Below are 7101 nucleotides of genomic sequence, written 5' to 3'. Positions count from 1 at the left end.
GCTCTGATACCACTTTTGTCACGACCCGACTCGGGGCCGCGACGAGCACCCGGTGCTAACCCACCCGAGCACCCTCTTAGCCTACTCTTCTACTTACATCTAGGTGAGCCACATAATTATACATGCATTTCCATTGATTCGTCAACTAGTCCCATATGGACAACCGCACATTTATATCATCATAGGCATTTATGCCACATCAATGTACATGGGCCAACGTGGCCGACAAAATGATATACAAAACATAGGCCGACAAGGCCAAACACATCTACCCACACACCCATACGTCTACGAGCCTCTAAGAGTATGACATATCACATTAGCGGGACAGGACCCCGCTATGCCCATAATTATATACACAAAAGAATGAGTACCCAAAAGATATGGCTCCGAAGGAAATGGAGCTCTCTATGAAATCTCCGAACAGACAGCTAAGGATCAAATCTGTCTCCCTGCGCACCTGCGGGCATGACGCAGCGTCCACAAACAAAAGGACGTCAGTACGAAGAATGTACTGAGTATGTAAAGCATGATCAACATCAATATAAGAGCATAATAGATATCATATGAAGATAACATAAGAGGGGAGACAGTAATATCATCATCATGTCGCTTACTTGCATACATCGTCGTTCGTATCCCATAGTAATACTCGTACCATACTTGTGCTCATATTCGTATACATGTCCTTATCCGTATTCCTATACATAGTCTTTTCACATTCATATTCATATTATATACATAGTCATTTCACATACATAGCATTTACATACCATACCCGACCTCATGGGATCCGTGTCTTATACATACTTGGACAACCAAGGCTCAAGGTCATACATACCTGGCCCTACCAAGGCATCAGGGTTATCCGTACCCTCTGCAGAGGTGTGCGCGCATTTCGTAATCGTATACATACTTTATACATAGTCATATACATATAGTCTTACCCGGCATCATAAGCTCGGGGTCTTATTATAGCCCTTCATAGGCACACATACACATATATCGTAGCTCGTAAGCATCTCTAGTCTCATTTTACTCTCATCATCATTACTATCCTCATCATTATCGTTACATTTACATTATAGACTTACTCGTCATACGAGGAACGTAGTATAAGCATAGTACATATCAAGGGTCGTGAGCTTATGAGCTCGGAATGTCAACCATGTGAAGACAACATACTCATATAAAGGAATTTAGGAATTTGGCCAAGAACCATGCCTTATGAAAGAAGGGTTAGCCTTACATACCTTTCCGTTGAATTATTCTATGCTTGCACGTTCCCTTCTAATACTAGCATTTATACCTTCATTAATATCATAACAATGGCCATTAGTCATTCACATTATCCACATTATCTAGAATTCCTCAATTTGCCTCTAATTCACCCACATTCATGATTATAACACCCATCTTCGTCCATTCGTCTAAAGTGTTTAGTTCATGATCTTAATACCATTTATAACAAATTCATATCACAACACAACAACATTCATAACTCAATTCAAACTATTTCTCAAAATATCACTATTCATCATTCATGACCTAGTTGACCACATTTTCTACAAATGTATTTTAATTCTCCAATACCTCAAACATCTTGTAAAAATCATGAATCTTACCTTAGAAGTTGTAGGAACAAGCTTTGGTTGATAATACTCTTCTTTGAGCAAAACCCTAGTTTTTCTCCATTTGGATTTCTTGACTTGGATGATCCTTGATGAATCCCTTATCCTTGATTTACTTGTCTTAATGTTATGGATGACTTATAATCCTTGAAAACTCATAAAATAAATGTAGAGGGAAGTTCTAGAGAGGAGTGGTGTAATGTTGTAAATGAAATAAGACAAGTCTTGATCCTCATATTTAATGAATTGAAAAATCTGTGCTGGGTGAACAGTGGTCGTCCATGGAGGTTTACGGTCCGTATTTCAGTTTACGGACCGTCCCTCGTGGTCGTTTTTAAGCTTAAGCAGAACCAGAAACTTTGGCCTGCATGCATGGTGATTTACGACCATGGTTTACGGGCCGTAAATCACTTTACGGTCCGTCCACCAGGTCGTATTATACCTCTTCCTCAGCTGGCAGAAAGTTGAAGTTTGGTATGCCAGTTTACGACCTGGCAGTTTACGAACCGTATACCAGTTTACGGTCCGTATTTGCACTTTACGACCACTGGCAGAAAGCTGAAGCTTTTGCATGGCAGTTTACGACTGCCATTTTACGGACCGTATTGCACTTTACGGTCCGTATTTTGCAATATACGACCACTGGGCAGTTTTGCCAACTTTCAATTTTTCTCATTTCTCGACTTTTCATTCTAATCGTCCACATCCCTTTACATACATTTCCCATGAAACATTATACACTCGCACTCCTCGCACACCTCATTAGTTCATTTACTTGCGTACCAACGGAAAATTTTCCGAGGTGTAACAACTTGTAATTAGGGGCTTTACCCAAAAGCAAGGTGTTGATTACTTTGATACCTATTCTCCTGTGACTAAAATAGCGACCATTAGAACTCTTATTGCCTCAGCCGCTATTCATAATTTAGAGGTACACCAAATGGACGTTAAAATGGCTTTTCTAAATGGTGATTTAGAGGAAGAGATCTATATGACTCAACCTGAAAGTTTTGTGGTCCCAAGACAGGAAGATAAAGTATGAAAATTGAGAAAGTCCTTGTATGACCTAAAGCAGGCACCTAAGCAGTGGTATGAAAAATTCGATGGCACATTAGTGGCTGATGGTTTTGTTGTTAATGCTTCTGATACCTGTTCTTATTCTAAAATGATAAGAGCAGATTGGATAAGATCAGATTGTGTGATTATATGTTTATATGTGGATGACATGTTAATCTTTGGTCCTAATGTGAATATTGTAAATGAAACGAAGAATTTTTTATCTTCTAAGTTTGATATGAAAGACCTTGGAGAAGCAGATGTGATTTTAGGTGTTAAAATCAAAAGAACTGTTAATGGTTTTTCTTTGTGTTAGTCTCATTACATTGATAAGATGTCGAAAAGGTTTGATTGCTTTAACGTTACTCCAGTGAGAGCACCTTATGATTCTAGTGTACACTCGAAAAAGAATAAAGAAACTAGTGTTTCTCAAATTGAATATGCTAAAATAATTGGGAGTGTAATGTTTCTCATGAACTATACTCGGCCTTATATAGCTTATGCTGTTAGTAGATTGAGTAGATATACTCATAATCCCAGTAGTGAACATTGGAATGCTCTTTATCATTTGTTAAGTTATTTGAGAGGTACTATGGATTGGTGTTTGCATTTTAATAGATTTCCTGCTGTTTTAGAAGGTTTTTGTCATGCAAACTGGGTAACTGACAATGATGAAGTTAGCTCCACTAGTGGCTATGTGTTTACTTTGGATGCAGGTGCTATTTCATGAAAGTCCTCAAAACAGACTTATATAGCACGTTCTACGATGGAGTCTGAGTTTATTGCTCTTGAGTTGGCAGGGCAAGAAGCTGAGTGGTTGAGAAACCTTTTGGCAGATGTGCCATTGTGGAGAAGACAAGCTTCACCAGTCTCTTTACATTGTGACTCACAGGCGGCAATTGGGATTGCTAAGAACAGTGTTTACAATAGAAAAAGGAGACATATTCGCATCGGACATGGTGCAGTTAAACAGTTGTTGAAACATGGTGTTATCTCCTTGGAATATGTAAGGTCTGAAAGAAATTTGGCGGATCCTTTAAACAATGGTTTAGCAAGGAAATTGATCCTTGAAACGTCGAGGGGGATGGGGCTAAAGCCTATGGATTGAGGTAATATGGTGGATACCCATTTGTGGTAAAACGAAGCCATATAGGCCATCAATAAACACTGAATTTCCTATCCTTATGGCTTGTAGTAGTGTTTATAAGGTTGAGCTTTTTGCTCTTAATGACTCCATAGCCTTAAGGTGGTCTATGAGCTAGACTTGATGGAATCACCTACGTGAGTGTAAAGGTGTGGTCGCCGTTTATGAAAGACTTAGGCCATCTTTCTAAAGCACTTATTAGACCCAAGGTGAGTGCCTGACCATAAAAGCACTTTTGTGAGTATCGCAGGGTTTGCATAAAACTAAGGATATAGTATGTGTTGTGGGGGTCTCAACGCATGTCCATTTAGTTCAAGAGTACTTCACTTTTTGGATATTTGTTGTTGCTTCATTTCACTACGTGTTAATTCAAATCGAAAGATATTAACACTTAAGTACATATTCCTTCTTTTGCCTAGAAATTATTCCTATTCTTTATCTTTGCATTATTGGGGGATTGTGAGAGTTATGTATTGTTATTCTAGTCAATTCTTTGTTGGTAATGCAAAGCCAAAGTTTCTTTATGATTCCTCTTTTCCTTACTCATCTTTTCTCCTCTATAAAATGCAAATGTCCCACATAGGTAGAGGAAAGTCTTTCTTTCCTCCTTATATTGAATTGTGTGTTGTTAGGTTGTTAAATGGGCTAGAAAAAGAGATGGGCCTCACGCACATGAGAATTGGGCTCAGCAGGCAAAAGTGATGAATTTGCCCCTCCCCCCCCCCCCCCACCCTGAGGTATGCGTAAGGCCTAATTCCATTCTGATTTTGCTAACTATTATTTTTGTTAGTTTTGAGCCTACCCGAAATTGTCTGAATATATGCTTGCCGGATATATCTCAGAATTTGTATCCCCGAATTCAGAATTAGTTGCCGAATTCGTATTTCCGGAATTAGTTGCCGAATTCATATCTCCGGAATTAACAGTTAAAGCCTCATTACTTCAGCAATAATAGCGATCTTTATTTTCTTAAACGTTCGAGACGTTACAAAATCTTATTATTAATTTCCTGAATGTTATGAGACGTTTCAGATTTAGCCGTTATCACCGCCTTACCTTTTACCTATATAAATAGAGGGAGTGATCTCTATTTCAACACACACTGAAACAAATCATCTTCTTCATCATAAAAGTTCTTTCACTGTTTCTCTTCCCGGGCAAAATACTTTGTGCAAACTCCAAACTTCCAGTCAATAGTGCAAGTGTTTGGAAGTGTTGTGGAACCTTGGGGAGCGACCGGATTAAACGATTTGCACCGAAGTCGGTCCAAAATCGCTTTCAAGGCAGTGGCTTGCCACGACAGAATAGTGGTTTCGTAATTTGTTTTCGTGTTTTATTATTACTGATCTATATTGTTCTCTACTTTTACTAACAATATTAACTTAAGATCGCAATCCAAAAACTTTTAAAAGTTTGGATCCGCTTCTAAATTCATTTCACCAATCTTAATATGCTAAAAGGGTTGATGCAAATATTTCGTGGGTTTGCTTTGAAACTTGGTTTTGATTCAGATGAGTATATAACAACAGTTTGGTTCATTTCTATTTGTCTTTTAGGTGTTTGAAGGATGCTAGGAATTTGTTTGATAAAATTAAATGCCTGAGAGAAGTTTGGTTTCTTGGAATGCTGTGATGGATGCTCTTGTCCAATCGGGTGAGTTCGAAAATGCTTTGAGAATGTTCTCGAAGAAGCAAAGATGTTTGAACCAAAGGTGAAAATCATTTACACCTCCCAATTATGCTTTAAAAATCGAATTCTCACCTCAACTTTGAATAATAGACATTTTCCCTCTTTATCCTAATTGACTATTTTAAATGCATATTTTATCCTTATATTATCAACTTTTGTCTTCTTTCTTCTTCTTTAAAATCATGATATTTTTTTTATTTTTAATTTATGTAACAAATTTCGTATAAATAATAAATATTATCTTCTAGGCGAAGAAAAAGGAAAAAAAAATACTAATTGAGTATATAAGTTAATGCTGGTCTATGATAAAATAAATTAGCAGAATAAACAAAAATTTAAGTTTATTAAAAATAATCAAAACTTTAATAGTTATTTATTCAAGTGAAAAATAACAGGTCATAATAACTTTACAAATATATTTCTATGCAGGTAATGCAAAAACAATTAAAAATAGAGGCAAATTTTTAAAATGATTTATTTATATTGTACATGAATTTTATTATAATTTAAGAAATATTTCATTAGTGACAACCAGAACTTGTTTATTTATATAAGCAATAGAGAAAAAGAGAGAAGTGAAACTTAAATATAAACGCATGCATGTACATACATATATACATGCTTACTGCATATAATATTAAAATAAAAATCATAAGAAATAACATTAGATTTTGTTACAAATTCATAAAAGTATTTTTCTACTTACAATGTTAATGAACTCAAATAAGAGTCTATAAATATCTAGATTAAAAAAATTATATATAATATAAAAATGTATTACATAACTGGAGGATTAGAAAAAACAAGGGTAAAATAGTCATTGCATATGATAAAGGGGGGAGAATATCTATTGTTCAAAGTTGAGGGAGAGTTTGATTTTTAAAGTAAAGTTTGGGGGTGACAATAATTTATTTTTCACCCAATATGCCAATGAAGGCTGATGCTACAATAAAATGTTGAGATAGAACATAGTGAAGAAATGACTAGGAAGGTAATTGTATCCGAGACACCAAAATTGGCTATTGTCACGTAATGATTTAAGGAAAGGGAAAATAACATAGACTACCAACTTAAGACTCTTTATCACAAAATATAACGATACTTTTCCTTATTTACGGAACATAACAACAATTTACGAAACATGACGGATTTGGGCTTTAGTACTGTACCACGTTTTGGGCTTTAGTACCGCACCACAATTTTGGGCGATTTTGGGCTTTGGCATTTCATCTTAGCCCAACTGCGAATGCTTCTCTTCCTCCTCTGCAATATTCCCTCTCTACTCTTAACCCACCATCTCATACAAATTTTTTTTCTCTCTCTCTACTGTGTTTGCAATGTACATGTAAAGTGTGTGATTCTCCATTCCATTTGTCCTCTGTTTCGTTCCATTTCACCATTAGTAAAGGTAATCTAGGGTTTACAATTCCTTTAGTTTTGATCATATATTGTTGTGGTACTTTCAATTATATTTTCAATCATATATTGTTGTGTTAGTTTCGAATATCTATTGATGTGTTTCTATCTTCATTTCAATCAATTTCATCTTGTTCAGTCAATTTGGACGGTTTATTTAGGGTT

This window comes from Lycium barbarum, chromosome 5 (assembly GCF_019175385.1).
Source record: "Lycium barbarum isolate Lr01 chromosome 5, ASM1917538v2, whole genome shotgun sequence".
Taxonomy (NCBI): Eukaryota; Viridiplantae; Streptophyta; class Magnoliopsida; order Solanales; family Solanaceae; genus Lycium; species Lycium barbarum.
Note: the sequence above shows the minus strand (reverse complement) of the source record.